This window comes from Tamandua tetradactyla, chromosome X (assembly GCF_023851605.1).
Source record: "Tamandua tetradactyla isolate mTamTet1 chromosome X, mTamTet1.pri, whole genome shotgun sequence".
NCBI classification, from domain to species: domain Eukaryota; kingdom Metazoa; phylum Chordata; class Mammalia; order Pilosa; family Myrmecophagidae; genus Tamandua; species Tamandua tetradactyla.
The window spans coordinates 138,744,097-138,763,868 of NC_135353.1; the positions used below are offsets into that span (position 1 = coordinate 138,744,097).

Consider the following 19,772-nt stretch of genomic DNA (forward strand, 5'->3'; position numbering starts at 1 on the left):
AAAATAGCATATTTTAACAGGATTTTGTTACATGTAATGACAAATCTTGTTAATTTTAAATCACCTTACTTGTGTGTATATTCCTTTTCCTTTTTCCAAATTTTCTTATTTTTATTTAAATTTTAATTCAAATTCTCATTGTTTCAAAATAACTTGTATTATTTTGTTAATCTTTGATACACAGGTTATCTGGGAAAAGTTTTAGACCTATTCGCATTTCTGGCAGACACTATGCACAATATGTATCCCATCTCCCTATTATGCAGAGGAGGGAATGTCCATAACAACATTCTCCAGATTCTCTTGCAGCTGAGTTCAGGACGCAATTTAAATTTCACAAATCAGTTTCTCTGATGCATGTTTTGCATTTAGAACGAAGTAATGTGGGGAGAGAGATGAGAAGTGTGGCAACCATTTTAAACTGTGGTAACAGCAGAGACCTGGCACCCAGAAAAGTAGCTTCCTTCTTATGTAGGTAGCGTTGTGATTCTATATCTTTCTAATTATGGCTACTGCTGCATCTCCTTTTGGTCCTGTATTTATGATTTAGATTTAGAAGTTGTTCCTGAAGCTCAGGCTGAAAGTGAAATCTTTAGTCCTCCCAAACAATGTAGGAGCTTATTATTTCTTAATTTAATTAATGACCCTTTCTTAGAAATCCCTTTCTTTTTACACGAGCCAGAATTAATTAAGTACTTGGCAAAACTGAACTCTAACCAATAAAGTATTTGTCTTTTATACTCTTTGTCCTAGATTTATGAAAATGTGAACAGATCATGTGGCCTTTTCAAGAGTTCAAGCTGTTAGAATAAACACTGAGATTTCTATTCCATTCCCTTTATTTTCCTCCCATACGTTCCAATTTTTGCTGGTATATTTTGATATTTTAGACCCTGACTCTTATTTTGGTTGTATTTTTAGAACTACATGTCTTCTCTTTCAAAACTTCACTTTAGTATTTGTATACTTTATAATTATTGAGACTTAAATTTATGTCCAACTGATTTTACTATTCCCTGCCAATCCTTTCTTAAGTTTATTTTGAACATGTCTTGGTTCATATGCTATGTTGCCAAATATTTTGTTTATAGAAATAGAATTCTTTCTGAGCTCATTAATTTCTGAGAATGCTTTTCATTGCAGTTCACCATAAATAACAACTTGGAAACAGAATGATTTTGTGAGACACAAAATGGTTTTCTCATGGTTATTGTTCTAGAGAAGTTTGAGGTCAGTCTATTTTTATTCTTTTCTGGGAACTACTTTTTCCTAGATTTAAGCTTAAAGTATTTTTTTATTAATTTAAAATTTCACAAGACTAAGTCTTTGATTTCATTTGTTTGATTTTACTTAATTTTCCTGATATTTACAAAGATTTCTCAAAATAAAGGCTTGGGCCTTTAAATTTTTTTAAATTGTTTCAATTTTTAAATTTTTAAAAATTTTAAGATTTCAATTTTAAAATTTTTCTTTTAATATATTTTAATTGTTCTTTCTGTTCCACTTAGCTAGTCATATTTTTAGGAATATTCATTTCATAATTTTGATATATCTATATTTTATCCTCCACAGTAACTATCTCTAACATTTTCATCTTTTGTACCTTTCTTGCAATATAGATTTTCCAGTTAGCTCACATTATTACTATTTAGTTCATCCTACATTTTATTCAAATGTTAATAGTTTCACGTGTTTCATATTTTTTCTTATACAAACAAGATGTAATTTCTTTACCTCTGCATCTCAGTTAAATCCTTTTTCATTTTCATTTCATCTTTATCTTATATAGACTAAAGTGATCTTTATAGGGTATATCTTTTCTTGAATAATTTTAAATATATTAAACAGATATTTTCCCTAATATCCTTCTGTTTCTTATTGAAAACTGCTTTAGAATAATTTTCTTGTTATAGAATCTTCATCAGAGGCATAACAATTATTCTCTTTATTTATGAATACAGTTTGTCTAGAAGCTTCACAAAGTTTGTGTGTAAAACCTCCTTTTGTCTAAAATAAGAGTGACGATTCTATCTTCATTTCATAATAAACACACAAAAATATATTAGATTGAGGTATTTGTTTCTCTATTTTGTTTTCCACCAAGTATGGGATTTGGGAGCCTATCATTTCCTGGCGCTTTGTTTGGCAATTATTGGACAAAATCACTATAGGGAGAAGAAAACAAAAGCAAAAAACTGCAGATACAGAAAGCAAAAATGATTCCACATTGCTGAGCCAGGAAGGTGGGGGCGAGCATTACGGAATAAATCATAGACCATTTATTACCCAGAAAGGCTTCCTTCTGCCTTTTCTGCTGAACTTCAACTTAGTTGTCCATGCAACATGGTGCAATTAATAATTTTTTTAAATAAACTGTAATTATCCTTGAATAAGTAGTAATCTATCAATGAATAATTTATGCCCAAAATATCATGGATGGATTTGCCTTGTTTCCTCTGCTATCTTAGTCACGGCCTTTTGAGGTAGTGAAGAGGTCACAGTCAGGCTTTCTTATGGACTTCAGAGATATCCTGGGAGAAAACTTCATCGTCTAATAGAAAAATAATAATTCATCCTCATTTTATAACAGAAATAACTACCATGACTATTCACTTCCATCTCCAATAATGTTATGTTTCTGGGAAATATAAATCCACAATATAGAAAGAGAGGACCTTATCAGAAAAAAAAACAAGATGTTAAACAGCCTAGAGGTCTTAAGAAGCTATTCCATGCAATAGTGGGAAGTCTGCCTGCTTTCCTGGCAGATTCTTTTCATCTTGAAACAGGGGATGCCCAACTTAAAAAGAAGGAACTATCTTCTTACACTTTCCAGTGACATACATGACAAATATTTGTTGTGGTCAAAAAGGAATGGGAACTCATTTTATTTCCTTCATTTTTACCTAATTGAAATTTCTAACAGATTCTGGCATTAATTTGGCTGTCTGTATTACTTCATGTGTTTGGGTTTTTTCTTTTCTTTTTTGGAATCTTTGTGGATTTTTTTTTTTTTGGTCTGTAATTGCTTTTCATTTTTTAAAAGCAGCTTATTGAGATATATTGACATACCATACAATCCAGCCCAAGTGTATAATACATGGCTTGCAGTATATTCACAGAGTTGTACATTTATCACCACAATCAATTTTAGAACATTTTCATTACTCCAAAAAGAAAACCCTATATCTCTTATACCACCTTATTATTGACAGTTAGCATTTGTGTGGTACCTTTGTTACAACCGATGAAATAATATTAAAATATTACTGTTAACTATAGTCCACAGTTTGCATTAGGTATATTTTCCCCATACATAACCCCCCTATTGTTAATACCTTGAAACAGTGATGCACATTTGTTCAAATTCATGAAAAAACATACTTATATTTGTGCTGTTAACCACAGTCATCATCCACAAGAAATTTTACCATGTTATGCAGTCCGATGTTTTATCCTCTAGCTTCCCTTCTAGTGACATACACGATCCTAAACTTCCCCTTTCAACCACATTCACATGTATAATTCAGCACTCACAATTACACTCACAATAATGTGCTGCCATCACCTCTATCCAAACATTTACAATCAACCTAATTAAAGATTCTGTACAATGTAGATATTTTAATTCTAAGTTAGATGAGAGTAAATTGCTAGCATATTTTATTTTAACTTTTTCTCGTTTCCTCTCATTGCCACTTCAAGTAAGGAATTTCTACTCTAGCCTCCAGGAAGGTGATGATGTGGGAAGAATACTTCTAATTTCTCTCTATCCTCTCATATTTTCTGGTCAGGGATACGGACGTCAAGTGACTTATAGGTAAATTAGAGACATGACACTGAGCATGCTTAGATTGCCATCTTTCTCTTTGGCCTCCTTGTACAGTGTTATTTATTGAATCATGTTTCCACAGAGACAGGTTCAAGTTCTGAGCCCCGGTCCTGGGGATGTGAACGCATTTTTAAATAGGATCTTGAAAATATTATTAAGATGAGGCTAATGTGAACCAAGGTGGGCCATAATCCACTAAGAGTGGAGTTTTTATAAGCAGAGGATATTTGGACAGCAGGAGACAGCTGGTCATGCCATGGCTATGTTCAAACTGAGCTTTTAATCAATGATAAAATTTCTGCCCCAATTGTTTGTGCGTCTCTCTCAATTATTCTGAGAAGAGAGGAATTTCATATATTGGTTCCCTAAACCCAATATGTTGTTTCAAGGTCAGAGAACTTGGAGAAATAGAAAAGGGCTGGCAAGTGGGTTGCAAATTAGCAGGTGTAAAAGATCAAAGATTCAGGGGTACACAGGTGGTTCAGTGGTAGAATGCTCACCTTCCATGCGGAAGACCTGGGTTTGATTCCTGGACCATGTACCCCTCCCCCACCCCCCACCCCCCAAAAAAAGATCATGGCTTCTTGGGCGTCCAGGTAGGAGGTTTAAGATTTGACAGATCAGTAGGTAACTTTAAACTATCTTGAAGGGGCATATGATTGATCTTCTTATGTTGAACTATCTGTGCATGCCAGGGATAAATCCTCCTTGTTAAAGGTGTATAGTTCTTTTAATGCGCTGTTTTATTTGGTTTGCTAGTATTTTTTTAAGGATATTTGCATCTATATTCATAGGAGATAATGGCTTGTAATTTTTTTTTGTCTTGTGGTATTGATTTTTGTCTTTTTTGTCTCTGGCTTTGGTGTAAGTGTTACTGGCCTCTTACAGTGAATTTGTCCCCTCCAGTTTTTTTGAAGAGTTTGAGAAGAATTGGAGTTGTCTTCTTGAAATGTTTGTTAAAATTCCTCTCTGAACCATCTGATCCTGGGCTTTCTTTGTTGGGATTTTTTTGATAACTGGCTCAGTCTCTTCACCAGTAATTGGTTTGTTGAGATCTTCTATTTCCTCCTGAGCTTGTGTAGGTAGTTTTTGTTTTTCTAAGAATTTCTCCATTCCATCTAGTTTATCTAATTTACTAGTACACAGTTGTTCATAGTATCCTCTTATAAGTACTTTTTATTTCAACCAGGGTGGGCTGGTAGTAGTGCCCCAATTTATTTTCGATTTTCATTATTTATATCCTCTCTTTTTTTTGTCAGTATAGCTAAAGGTTTGTCAATTATATTGATCTTCTCAACGAACCAATTTTTGGTTGTGTTGATTCTCTCTATTGCTTTTGTTCTCTATTTCATTTATCCCCATTCTATTTTTTGTTAATTCCTTCTGTTCATTTTATGTTTAGTTTTCTCTTTTTTTTTTCTAGTTATTACATTTTTTTCATCGGATCCCTCATTTGAAGTCTTTCTTCATTTTTTTTTTTTTTTTAACTATGGCAAGCACTGGGAACCCGACTCAGGTCTCCCGCATGGCAGGCAAGAACTTTGCCACTGAGCCACCATTGCCCGCCCTTTCTTTATTTTTAATTTAAGCATTTATTAATCTAAATTTGCCTCTCATCCCTGCCTTTGCTGCATCTCATTGATTTTTGGTATGTTGTATTTTCATTTTCATCCACCTCAAGATATTTCCTGGGCAGGCCACGGTGGCTCAGCAGGCAAGAATGCTTGCCTGCCATGCCGGAGGACCTGGGTTCGATTCCCGGTGCCTGCCCATGTAAATAAAAAAAAAAAGATATTTCCTAATTTCCCTTGTGATTTCTTCTTTAACCCTTTCATTATTTAAGAGTATATTGCTTAATTGCACATGTTTGTGAATTTTCCATTTCTCCCTTAGTTATTGATTTCTAACTTCAGTAGGTTGCAGTCAGAGAAGATACATAATGTGATATCAATATTTTTAAATTTATTGAGACTTATTTTGTGACCTAAGATATGGTAACTAGTTGGCTTAGAGTACTGTTCAAATATTGTATTTCCTCATTGATCTTATGACTAGTCTATCCATTATTGAGATTGGTGTATTAAAGTCTCATACTATTATCATAGAACTGTCAATTTCTCCCTTCAGATCTGTCAGTATTTGTTTCATATATTTTGGGGCCCCACTGTTAGGAACCTATATATTTATAGTTGTTACATCTTTTTATGAATTGAAAACTGCTTTTGTTTTAAGTCTATTTTAGCTGATTTTAGTATAGCTAACCCACTCTTTTTTAGTTGCTACTTGCATGGCATATTTTTCCCATTCTTTCATTTTCAAGCTACTGGTACCTTTGAAGTAAAGGTCTGTCTCTTGGAGACAGCATATAGTTTGTATGCTTTTTAAAATCTATTCTGCCAATCTGTGCCTTTGACTGCAGAGTTTTATTCATTTACATTCAAACTCAATACTGATGCAGGACATTCTTCTGCCATTTTGCTATTTAACCTTTGTAAGTTTAAAACATCCTGTGTCCTTCAGTTTTTCTTTTAATGGTACTTTTATATTTATTTGTTTTTTTTTTTTTTTTTTTTGAGTTGTACCATATTGAGTTCCTTCTCTTTTCTATCTGGTTATCTTTTTCATACATTTTCCTTGTGGTTACCATAGAGTTACATTTTTAAATCCTAAATATATAAAAACCATATTTGGCTTGAAACCAAGTTAATATCAACAACTTACACATATACTTTTGCTCTACCCCTCCATTCCCCAACCTTCTTTTGTACTTTTTACCACTTATATCTTTGTACTATCTTTTTAAGCACCTGTAGGAAGTATGAAGTGGAGGTACATACCAAAGAAAAGAATTCAACAATACTGACATTTGTCTTTACCAAAATGGTTACCTTCACCACAGATCTTTATTTCTTTATACCACTTTGAATCACTGTCTAGTGTCCTATCATTTCAGACTTGAAGAACTCCCTTTAGCATTGGTGTAGGACAGACCTAGTGGTGGTAAAAATCCCTCAGCTTTTATCTGAGACTGTCTTAATCTTTCCTGATTTTCAAAGAAAGTCTCTCCCTTGACAAAATTCTTGGTTGGCAATTGTTTTCTTTCAGTAAGTATCTCAATCCACTGCCTTCTTGCCTCCATGGTTTCTGATGAGAAATCGGCAATTAACCTAATAGGACCCTCCTATACATAAGATAACATGCTTTTCTCTTGCAGCTTTCAGAACTCTCTCCTTGTCCTTTGCATTTGATAACATAATCAAAATATGACAGGGTGTATCTTTTTCTTCATGTTTTTCCTGTTTGTTGGAGCCCTCTGCTCCACCATCTTCCCACAATCCACTTTAATTGAGTTTTGCATGTTAAAACACAATTGAATTCTTGGCATAGTTGGTTCTAACTTCTCATATATCTTTGGATTTGATTTGCTAATTTTTTAATTAGTTTTTGCATCTATCGTCCTGAGTGACTTAGGATGGTAATTATTTTGTAGTGCCCTTGTAATGTTTAACATTAGGCTATGTTGCCTTTATACAAACACTTTGGAAATATACCTTATTTTCTGTAAGATTTTATCTGTTATTGGTGTTATTTCATGAGTTCCTTAAACATTTGTAAGGATTCAACTGTAATGCCAACTGTACTTCGAGTCTGCTGTGAGAGTACGTTTTGAATTACAGACTCAAATTCATTATTAGATATAGAAATATTCTGATTTCCTACTCTTACTCCGTTTTGTTTAAATGATGACTTCAAGCAATTTTTATTATTCAAACTGTCAAATTATTGTCATAACATTGTCTATAGTATCTCTTTAAAATCTTTTAAAAAGCCACAGGAAGTAACAAGATGGCTGCGTGGGTGGAGTGACAGGGTTCCTCCGGTGGGTGTCAGCGTCGTCGCCGATGGCTTGGGTAAAGCCCCACCCCCTTTTCAATTTGCGACGTCACCACGCAAGCGAGGCGGCAACTGCTGCCCAGAAACCAGCCCGCCATCCTGGCAACCTCAAGAACCCGCCCTCACACTGTGACCTGGCGAAAAATTACCTGACTGCGAGCTGAGAGGCGGAGATCGGGGCCCCCCTCGGCCGATTCGGGGCCCGGTGACTTGGGGAAACAACAACCTCCATTTCCATTTCCTGCCGCTCTCCACCACAGCCTGAGGTCCTCATCTGCCTCACGATCGCTAGGCCTCAGCCCTCCATTTTCACCTCTCGGGATGGCGAGCAGCAGCGACTCCATGGCCCAAGTCGTCGTCGGCGGGAGATACAAACTGATACGGAAGATCGGGGCTGGCTCCTTCGGGGACATTTATCTTGCCATCACCATCCCCAGCGGCGAGGAAGTGGCCGTGAAGCTGGAGCGCCAGAATTGCAGACACCCACAGCTGCTGTTCGAGAGCCAGCTCTACAGTATCCTTCAGGGCGGGGCCGGCATCCCCCGAATGCGCTGGTTCGGCCAGGAGAAAGGCCACAACGCCCTCGTCATGGACCTCCTCGGACCCAGCCTCGAAGATCTCTTCAATTTCTGCTCACGGAAGTTCACCATGAAAACGATCCTGATGCTAGCGGACCAGATGATCAGTAGAATTGAGTTTGTCCATGCGAAGAATTTTATACACAGGGACATAAAACCATCTAACTTCGTGATGGGCACGGGCCGTCGTGGTAATAAGCCTTTCGGATCTCCACTGGACAAGAAGAAACGAAATCTGAATGTTGGCACTTCCCAGGACACACCTTTTGCAGGATTAAACCAGTTATACCTCATTGACTTTGGTTTGGCCAAAAAGTACAGAGACAACCGGACAAGGCAGCACATACCATACAGAGAAGATAAGAACCTCACTGGCACTGCCCGATTCGCCAGCATCAATACACATCTTGGCATTGAACAGAGCCGCCGAGATGACTTGGAAGCCTTGGGGTATGTTCTGATGTATTTTAATAAAAACGTCCTGCCATGGCAAGGACTGAAAGCTGTCACAAAGAAACAAAAATATGACAAGATCTGTGAGAAGAAGATGTCCACTCCCGTTGAGGTTTTGTGTGAGGGGTTTCCCGCCGAATTCGCCATGTACTTAAACTATTGTCGTGCGCTGCGCTTTGAAGAAGTCCCGGATTACACGTATCTGAGGCAGCTGTTCCGCGTTCTTTTCAGAAGCCTGAATTACCAATATGACTATGTATTTGACTGGACACTGCTAAAGCATAATCCAGCTGAGCAGGCACCCTCTTGCAGTGGGCAGTGTCAGCAGGCCCAAGCCCCCGAAGGCAAGCAAACTGACAAGACCAGGAGTAAAGTGAAAGGAGTGTAAGCATGGATCTACAGACCGAAGAAGCAGAGCAGGTGATCAGAGTAGCATTTGTTTCTCCCCAAGTCTAAAAATGTTAGTTCATGTGTCCATTAGCCAGTGGTTACGGACGACCATTTACTTGCTTGTTAAGAACTTAAATTTCAGTATAAACTGGTTCTGGGCAGCTTTGGTGGTGCTTTATTCTGAGTTGTAGCTGCTGTAATTGCATTAGCTGAGATAATGAAATATGGTGTCCAGTTTCTTGTTGCATTTTTCAAAATTAGCTGGGTGGTTGACACACACACATTGGTGGGGAGAAATTGTGCATGTGCCAATTTTTGGTTAAAACTGTTTATTTGTTAAAACTTTGTTTTATACTGCTTTGAGATCTCATTTCAGAAGACAGGCACGGACACTCTTCAGCCACAATTGGGATGGTTGTAGATGTTCGCAATTGTGCTTTCTTAGGGTTTTTTCATCCCCGGGATTTGCAAGTTCTTCACTTAAAACATTCTGAAAATGGTTGGCTTGTTTGCAAGCCAGCTGATATGTCGCAACCAAAAATTCTAGTTTTTGAGCATATGAAACACTGCTTGCTTAACTGTGCAAGGAATAATAGCATCTAAAGTAAACATTTAAGAAAACCTGAGTGACTACTAGATTATCCTTAGGACTCTGCCTTAATTCTATAATGTTCTTGGTATTAAAAATTTATTTTCATAGTTTTAGTAAGCATCTTACAGTTGAACCCCGTGTCTGTGTTGCTAGATAAATGTAATTACTGTAAACATCTATATGAGCTGGGATTTTGTTTTTATTTTGAAATGCGAGTTTTTTTTTCATTCATTGCAAGTTCATTAGAAACTAAAAACTGTTTCTGCAAGGAAATGAGATTTTTTAAAAGCAAAAAAATGCATTGCTGGCTCATGGACTCAAAGTCCCCCCAGGTTTTAAACAGATTATTTCAAGCCATTTGTTAAATAATAATCCTTTGGAAATCATTTTAGATGTAGTGTTACAACTTTTCCTAATTTTTTTTTGTTTTAAATTTCTTTTAATTGTCTGAAGGGGAAAGGCATTCTTTCATTTTTCTTTTTTTAATGATTTCAGTCACAATACTTAGTACTACAAATGCCAGGACTTGGTATTATAACTCCTGCTGCCACTGATTTAACAGCTGAGTGATTTTGTATAAGAATTAACGCATTAAAGGGTGTGACTACAAAAGGAAGTTTTCTTTAAAATCTTTGTAAAATGACAATAACCAGATTGACTCCTCCTGTCCTTGGAGAGCACCACACTATGTGAGGTTCTTGTGTACTGACCTTCCCAGGCCCCCACCCACTTGGGTAAGTTATTTGTGTAGGGGCTTTCTCTGTCAGTCTTATTTGTGCATTCTTTTCTTTTTTTCTCTCTGACCCAAGAGAAAGAAAAACTTATTGACAATAATTCTTTAGTATAATTTATTCATTTATAGCATGCCAGAATAAATTAAAATAACATTTATCTGCCACAACCAACATCATTCCTCTTAACCCTAAAGACACCAGGGCTGTATCTGAGATCCAACCAAAAGTTGCACACACTAAGTTTATCCTTTCAGAAACCTAAGGTTCCTAAGCCACATAAATATTGAAACCCAGAAGGGGCAGCCTCTCTAAGAACACCAACTGGTTCCATCCCATATTATCGACAGCCCTTTTCCAATATGAAAACATTTGAATGGGCATACCCAAATATCCCTAAAGGGAAGGATCAAAGGAGGAGGACTTATAAGAAGTTAGGATTTAAGAAATGAGTTTGACTACGATTATGTTGATATTTCTTTTTAGTCTGCAGTGTCTTATAGTAACTAGAAAAAAAAAAACCTGATTGTTTTACCAAACGTTGAAATCTGTTTTATAAGTTCTTGTTAAAATGTACTTTGAAGGGGGTGCAAGGGAAGTTCAGTGGTAAAATTCTCACCTGCCATGAGGGAGACTGGGGTTTGATTTCCCATTCATGCACTTCCCAAGAAACAAATAAGCAAGCAAAACAAGCAAACAAAAAATTCCACAGATGGTGCTGCGATAATGGGATACTCACATGGAAAAATAATGAAATGTGACCTTGCCCTACAGCATACAAAAAAATGTACTTTGAAATTTATTGTTTCTTCATATGAATGTTATATTTCACAACAAAACATGTTAAAAAAGAAAAAAAAGAACACTTGTCTGAAAATGCTGCCAGGAGTCTATTGTGTAGATGTATTTTTGCACAATAACCTTGAAACTAAATCCTCCTATGCTTGGTCGAATTGTGTCGAGTTTAGATTTTCTTTTAATTTTTATCGTTTGTAAACTACTTTAGCCACAATTAATTTCCATGGTTAATTACAACATTCTGCCATTAAGAGATATATTACTACCATAGTATGAAATCTTAAGAGTATGAACTTTTGGGTTATGCAGCTCCTTTATTGCTTTTTCATATGAATGTTATATTTCACAACAAAACATGTTAAAAAAAAAAAAGAACATTTGTCTGAAAATGCTGCCAGGAGCCTATTGTGTAGATGTATTTTTGCACAATAACCTTGAAACTAAATCCTCCTATGCTTGGTCGAATTGTGTCGAGTTTAGTTTTTCTTTTAATTTTTATCGTTTGTAAACTACTTTAGCCACAATTAATTTCCATGGTTAATTACAACATTCTGCCATTAAGAGATATATTACTACCATAGTATGAAATCTTAAGAGTATGAACTTTTGGGTTATGCAGCTCCTTTATTGCTTTTTCATATGAATGTTATATTTCACAACAAAACATGTTAAAAAAAAAAAAAAGAACATTTGTCTGAAAACGCTGCCAGGAGCCTATTGTGTAAATGTATTTTTGCACAATAACCTTGAAACTAAATCCTCCTATGCTTGATCGAATTGTGTCAAGTTTAGTTTTTCTTTTAATTTTTATCGTTTGTAAACTACTTTAGCCACAATTAATTCCATGGTTAATTACAACATTCTGCCATTAAGGGATATATTACTACCATAGTATGAAATCTTAACAGAGTATGAACTTTGGGGTTATGCAGCTCCTTCAGTTCTTTCCTATTTACGTTCGTCAGTTAAGTTGTTTGTTTCTTGACTAATAAACCCTGTGATATTTTTAACCAGGAATCAGTCTCATAAGGCTGTTTTTAAGTATAGTTTGTGTAACATTTTTATTTTACAAGTTTAGTAATAACTTTTCCAACCTGAACTCCGTCTAGCAAGATATTTTTCAGTGTTTTTTATTTACTATGAACTTAGACTATTCGTTTTTTCTAAAATGTATTTGTAACCTTTAACTTTTTTGTATTTTTGCCATTTGAAAAGGTATTGTAGTTGCTCTGTAACTGACTTGCAGATTTAAAACTGCTGTTAGCATTGTAAGTCAAAATATAGGTGTCTTGTCCGGTTAAATCATCATTCCATCTGTAGCTGGAGCTGGAATCCCAGTGATCTAGCCAGCATTCATTTTCTTTATAGTTCACAAAAGAAGAATGTAAAATTCAGTGAAATCTGTTATTAATCCTGTCTGAGATGAATCTCATTTCACCAGATTTGAATTACATCTTTCCACTAAATTGATGGTACAAGTTGAAGACATCACTCTGAAATTGGAAAGACCCCCCTACTTAAGTCTCCACAATGGCTTACTCAGCTGAACTCTAGGTTACTACTTGTTACTTGGTTCACCCATCAAGGGCTGTATCTTTTTTACATGTTGGGAAATGTCCTTTCTAACTGTTGTTCAATGTCTCTGTTTTGAAAAGGTATAACAATAAAATAAAATAAAATATAAGCTATAGCAATATTCACTTTTTTGATTTCTGATTTTTTTTGCCTTCTCTTTTTTCTGTGGTCTAGGTTTTATCAATTTTGTTATATTCTTGAAGAATATACTTTTGAAGTACCAACTTTTGTTTTGGTTGATTTATAGCATGTTTGTGTCCATTTATTGGAATTCTGCATGGAGCATTATTATTTTTCTTCTACTTTTTTGGATTCTTTGGATTGTGCTGTTCTTCTAGCTTCTTGAAATAGATATGCAGATTTTGGTTTTCAACTTTCTTTCTAATACAAACGTGAATCTGTAAGTTTTTAATATGTCCATGGTTTTAGTTGCATCCCACATATATAGCTATGCCAACTATGTTATCATCTATTTCCAAGCATTTTTATAAATTTCATTTTGATAACTTGGTTTATTTATAATTACATAGCTTCATTTCAAGGTTCATTTCATTAACCCTTCAAGGGTTAATGCATTTTAATGTTTATCTTTTTGTTTCTGATTTTCAGTTTAATAGTACTTTCTGAAGAGAATATAATCTTTGAAATATGTTGAAACCTGTTTCATGATCTATAATATGGTTAATATTTGTACCTTTCCAAGTACACCTGAGAAGAGTTTATCTACAGTTTTGAGATGAAGTGCTCTATATATGTCAATCAGGTGAAGTTCATTAATGGTTTTATTCAATCCTAATAAAATACAAGAAAATTCTACTTGTTTATTCATGTAAAACTGATTTTAATGGGAGATAAATAGAAAAAAATCAGGTCCACCTCAATGATTTTTATTTCTGTCAGGACCTTGGCCTCACATGTCCTGACTTCTTTTATTACTTTCTGATGCCTTTGAACAGCTGTTCTTTGTATTTCATCCAGTTTTTATAGCTGTTCTCAGTGGGAGAGTTGTTCTAGTATGTTAGACTATAAAAACTGAAAATGGAACTCCTAACCACCATCTTTTCACTGATGGTGTTAGTATTCCTAACTGAACATGCTTCTTTTTTAAGAACACCACAAAAGCAATCGATTTTAGGATGTAGAAAAACTCTATTCATTTTTCATGTTGCTTGAATTTTTATATAGTGATTTACTAGTGTTTCTAGAAAACACAATGGATAATATGAGTACATAAATCAAAGCTCTTTCAAGACCATAAGGATATTTACATGTGAGGAATGTCACAATTTACTTCAGTACATCATGTTTCACAAGATCTCATCTAACCATAGGCTGAGTAAATCTTTTCTCTTTTTGAGATATGTAGCTCAATACTGAGCCAAAGCTAAGTAAGGCCAACAGAACACAGGAGCCCCAGACACAAGTGTACAAATAGATGTTCTGCCACGAGCCAACGTGAACAACCTATATTGTAGATGTGTATGGTGATTGTCAATGTGTATGTGTTTGCATGACCGTGTATGTGTGACATGACTATGGATATATACATTCATGTGCATACAGTTTGCATAATAGTCTGTATATTCAGGTATTTATAGGTATTTATAGTAATTTATGCACATTACTGGAAAAAAGTTATGTGCATCTGTGGATAGGCATGCTGGGTTCTAGGCCTATGTGCACATGTGTATACACTTGGTGTGGGCCAACATATATCTGTAGGCTGCTGTGGCCAAGGGGAGGGGTTCAGCGATCTGGGGAGGAGGCAACCTAGGATGGAGATCTGGGAGGAGGTAAGGAGTCAGTCCTCAACACAGGACGTTAGTGTGTTTCGGCACATTTATGCCCAAAACACTGGGACTTTTCACCTAATCCCTTAAATTCATGCCTATTCTCCTGAAAAGTCTTCTACTTTAGTATACTGAGACTATTAATCTCTGCAAGATAAGAAACTCTCACCTGTTGCCATATGATCCTGCAACCCCATTGCTCAGTTTATGCCTGGAGGAACTGAGTGTGGGGACACAAATGGGCATTTGCACGCTGGTGTTTATGGCAGCAGTGTTCAAGATTCACAATGGATAGAGGTGGCCTAAGGGTATAATGACTGAACAATGGAAGGGGGAACTGTGGTGTATACACACGACAGACTACTGAGCAGTCCCAAGAAGGAATGAAGTTGTGAGGCATGCAACTAGGTGTAGAATCTTAAGGACTGTATGTTGAATGAAATGTCAGAAATGAAAAGACATATTATCATACCTTACTCATATGTACTAACTATAATATAAAAACTCGGTGAACTGAAGTCAAGAGCATTGGTTATAAGGTTGGGGCCTGTTGTAAAAGGTCCTAGATTGTGAGTTCTTGCAGCAGTCACATATATTCAGAATTTGTAACTGCTATTTCTAAATTCTGAGATACTGAGTTGTTTGTATATAACTTGGTCATTCCCAGAAACTTCATTATGTGACACCTAAGACTCAGAGTTAGAGCTCGGAAGCTATGAATGCCAGCACTACCCCATACAGAAAAGGTTTAAACAGTTGAAAAAGGGATCAGACTTCAACTAGAGACATGAATGAAGCTGATCTGGGTAGGACTAAGGTAAATCAGAATACAGGGTAAAGCATGATATTGTCCATATTTTTAAACTTCAAATTCTATGAGATCAAAGGGAGAGATATTTGGTACAAAATTTATATTTTGGCTGGTGCATTACCTAATTTAACTTCTATGGCCAGTTTTGAGCATCATAAATATGTGAAATCTTGAATAGGGCGTTTGATCTTGTTGGCTTGTCCAGGTTATTGTGATGCCCCAATATATTCCATTGTAATTTGGGCAGTGAATAAAGGAGTATTTGCAAAGTCCCCTTGGGGGACTGAGGAGAAAGGAGGAAATATTAAGCTGCCTTTGGAGAATTCCTGATATTCTTGCAAGCAGTGGGGACAACCAAATCAATAGGCTGAGTAAAAAGAGCAAGAGAGAAATGAGACAAAAATAAAGTTTCAGTGGCTGAGAGATTTCAAACAGTGTCGAGAAGTTATCCTGGAGGTTATTCTTATGCATTATATAGATATCCCCTTTTAGTTTATGGTATATTGGAGTAGCTGGAGGGAAGTACCTGAAACTGTTGAGCTGTGTTCCAGTAGCCTTGATTCTTGAAGACGATTGGGATACAGCTTTTACGATGTTACTGTGTGATTGTGAAAACCTTGCAACTGCTGCTCCTTTTATCTAAGGTATGGACAAATGAGTAAAAAATATGGATAAAAATAAATAAATAATAGGGGAGATATGAAGTAAATTAAATTGGGTAGATTGAAATGCTAGTTGTCAATGAGATGGAGGGGTAAGGGGTTTGGGCTGTACGAGTTCTTTTCTTTTTCTTACATTTTTTCTGGAGTGATGCAAATGTTCTAAAAATGATCAAGGTAATGAATATACAATAACTTTCCCAATGTGATGGTATCAGGAGCCATTGATGGTACACCATGTATGAACTGTATATGTGTGAAAATTTGTTAATAAAACTATTTTTTAAAAAAGGAACCCCTACCTTAGGACTGCCATACTCCCAAACTATTGCTGTCTTTCAGCCCCCCACAATGTGCACCTCCATCTTTGTGCTCTCAGCTGTTGTTTGATTTCCTAATTCAAGTAGAAATACTATCATAGTCCTTCCACCTATTGACCGCAGATATGGCCTCTTCCCACAGACTTCTGTAACCATGAATTGTGTTAGGCTGAACTCCATTTGGGCTTGCTGCAATCCTTTGGCCACTAATTTCAACAAGTGCACTACACATTCCCCAAAGTGCCTTTCTACCATAGGAGACCCAAGGGAATTTGTGGCTGAGTATGTGAGTTACAATAGAAAGGATCATTCACAAATCTCATTAGGAAAGTTCCACAATACTGTGTTCATTCACAATTTCTAGGGCCCACAAAGCACCTCTATATTCTAATCCTGAATGCAATAATTGGTCATTTTAATTGCACCCTACGAGAGTAGAAGTCAAGGATTATTTTACATATTTATTGTAGCACTTCTTTGTATTTTGAGCCCCAAATTAATTGATGTTTTAGAGAAAAAGACTACAAAAGACCTTCAAATATGTGTGTAATAAAAATCATAACCTCTGGACATGCAAGGGTAGCTCAGTGGTAGAATTCTCACCTCCCATGTGGGAGACCCGGTTCAATTCCCAGCCCATGTACTTCCCAAACAAAGAAACCAACAAGACAAACAAAATATTCAACAAATGATGCTGCAATAATGGAATACTCACATGGAAAAAGAATGAAATGTGACCCCACCATACAGCATCCAAAAATGAAAAATAAAAGAAAAATCATAACCTCTGGAATTTTAATGAAAAAAAACACATAATTTACTAGAAGTGGGAAAACCCTTGGAAACAATTCAAAACAAGAGATTGTGAAATTGGCAAAATTTTATAAGGAATGACTATAGTGACCACTAGCAGACATTGTGAGTTCACTGAAAACAAGTTAGACTAAAACAATTTCATGTCTTTTTTTAGAGAGGATTAGTGTACTGGTCACCTAAGTGAATGCTGTTGGCAGTATTTCCTAATTCCAGTAAAAATCATGCAAGGTGCCTTACAGAATCATTATGGAGAAAAATGAACTAAAAATAATTAGATGCACAACTGACTGAACCACCGTATCCAAAGAACACTAGTTAATGAAGCAGATTTAATGTGGGTCAGATTTCCTGGCAAGCAGCTATGTAGGGTATGAACTGGGCAGTCTTTAGGGAAGCATTTTTGTTCCTAACTTCCTCTCTGGTTCCATCTAGTGGCTCATTTACACTGAGCAGTTGCCATAGTGTTCACTTTGTATGTGTTTACATTGAACATAAGTTATTTAGCAAAATTGTGATTATATAACTTGTGTGGGGCTGCTGTACTGCTACAAATGCATCTTAAATTGCCAACTTTAAAAATAAGTCTGTTTTCAGGTCCTCGGTAATGCTCCATGTGCATTGAAACTGTCTTGTACCACAGAAAAGCCATGTTTTTTAATCTTCATTCAATATTGCTGCGTGGGATCTTTTTTATTGTTTCCATGGAGATGTGTCTCCACCCATTCAAGGAGGGGTTGCATACTAGAGTACTTTAAGAGGGAACCATTTTGGAAAAAGCTTGAGAGTTCAGAGAGCCCACACAGCCAGAGACTTTCAGAGATGAGGAGGGAAAGCACCCCTGGAGGGAGCTTCATGAAACAAGAAGCCAGGAAAGAAAGCTAACAGATATCCCCATGTACCTTCCCAGCTGACAGAGAACCCTGAACTTCATTGGCCTTTCTTTGGAGTTCAGGTATATTTTTCTGGATGCCTTAGTTTGGACATTTTTATGGCCTTAGAACTGTAAACTTGCAACTTAATAAATTCCCTTTTTAAAAGCTGTTCTGTTTCTGGTATATTGCCTTCCAACAGCTTAACAAACTAAAGCATGCCTTAGTAGCTGTAGGTATAAGCTAAATGAACCCACTTTGGAGAATCAGAGGGTAGGGAATTACTTTACATTAAGTACTTTGTAGCTCCCGTGAAATATCTTGTTTACTTCTTTTTTCTGCAACCCAGACTTTCCTTCATCAATTCATTCTGATTCCCCTCATATCCTTGGATTTTTTTCTTTTATTGCCTCCAGGTTTCCTGCTCTCCTTGTATAGTAACACTAGCACAAATATTAGTTCTGCTTCCATTTAAAGTTTTATGTATTACAAACATTTCTTTATATATGATTTTATTTAATAGACAGGGCAATTGGGAATATCTCCTAGCAGATGAAGAAACTGAAGCTCAGGAATATTAAGAAGACTGATCAAGCTGTCACAGCTAGCATATTGTCGAGTGTTATCATTCCCCTGTACATTGATCTAAAGACCAGGTTTTGAATACTTTGCTGTAAATTCATTTTTCTATACCATAATTTCTTGAGATTTGGATTGTTTGCGGGATGTCTGGCTTGTAATTTAAGGGATATAAAAGAAAGTTCCTTTGAAAAAGGAACTTCTTATTAAGGAAATAAAGTTAGAGCTGGTTACATTAAAATATTTGGGATTGAATAGTCTCTCTAGGGGAAAATCTTCTTATGGTAGACAATGCCCAATAGAAATATGCATGATGGTGCATTTCTCTAATAGCTCATAGTAATGGCACATAATAAATTCAATTAAGAAAATCATTAAAATACGACAAAATGACAAGAAATGCTTCTCAGAATATTTAATGTTTTATATTTTGACGCACTAGGATTTAATGAGGCTGCAATGAAGGCATCAGTTGATGAATGCTGAAGTCTTTAGTTTTCTTCAAGGTCATAGATTCAAAATTTAGTTACCCGTTACTATGTTAAGTGATAGTGCAAAATACCTTAGGGCTCTGTTTAGTTTTGTTGCTTTCTAATGTTTTTCCCACAAAAAATAATTGCTGATGGCATTGTAATAACCAGGGTTTTTTCTACTGGCAGATATTTTATATGCCTACCCAGATGCAATTATAACCTGGAAAGCCAAAATTATGAACCACATATCATGTCTAAAATAAACATTACTTTTCTTAAAATGCTACTAAAATAATTCTCAAATAAGTCTTTTTGTTTTCTGAATTTTGAATAAGTGGAATAAATCTTTTTGATTGAAATTCAGGGCAAATCACAACTTCTTGATAAGCTCTTGAATTAGTGGCTGGAAAGTGAGTGAAATTGACGTTTGCAAACTAGATTCACAATTATGAAAAACAATTAAATTAGTGGCTTGGAAGTGAGTGAAATTGACATTTCCAAACTGTATCCACAATTATCTAGCCACAATTGACATTTTCTACTATGCTGATGGAGCAATTTAGTTTATTTAAGATTAGATGGACATCAGATCTTAAGTAAATGCTCCACTAA

General features: G+C 35.8%; 1 pseudogene; it reads left to right on the forward strand.

The window, feature by feature from the left end:
* The first annotated feature begins 7,805 nt into the window (after nucleotides 1-7,805).
* On the forward strand, nucleotides 7,806-9,738 carry LOC143671567 (casein kinase I pseudogene; annotated as a pseudogene).
* The last annotated feature ends 10,034 nt before the right edge of the window (nucleotides 9,739-19,772 follow it).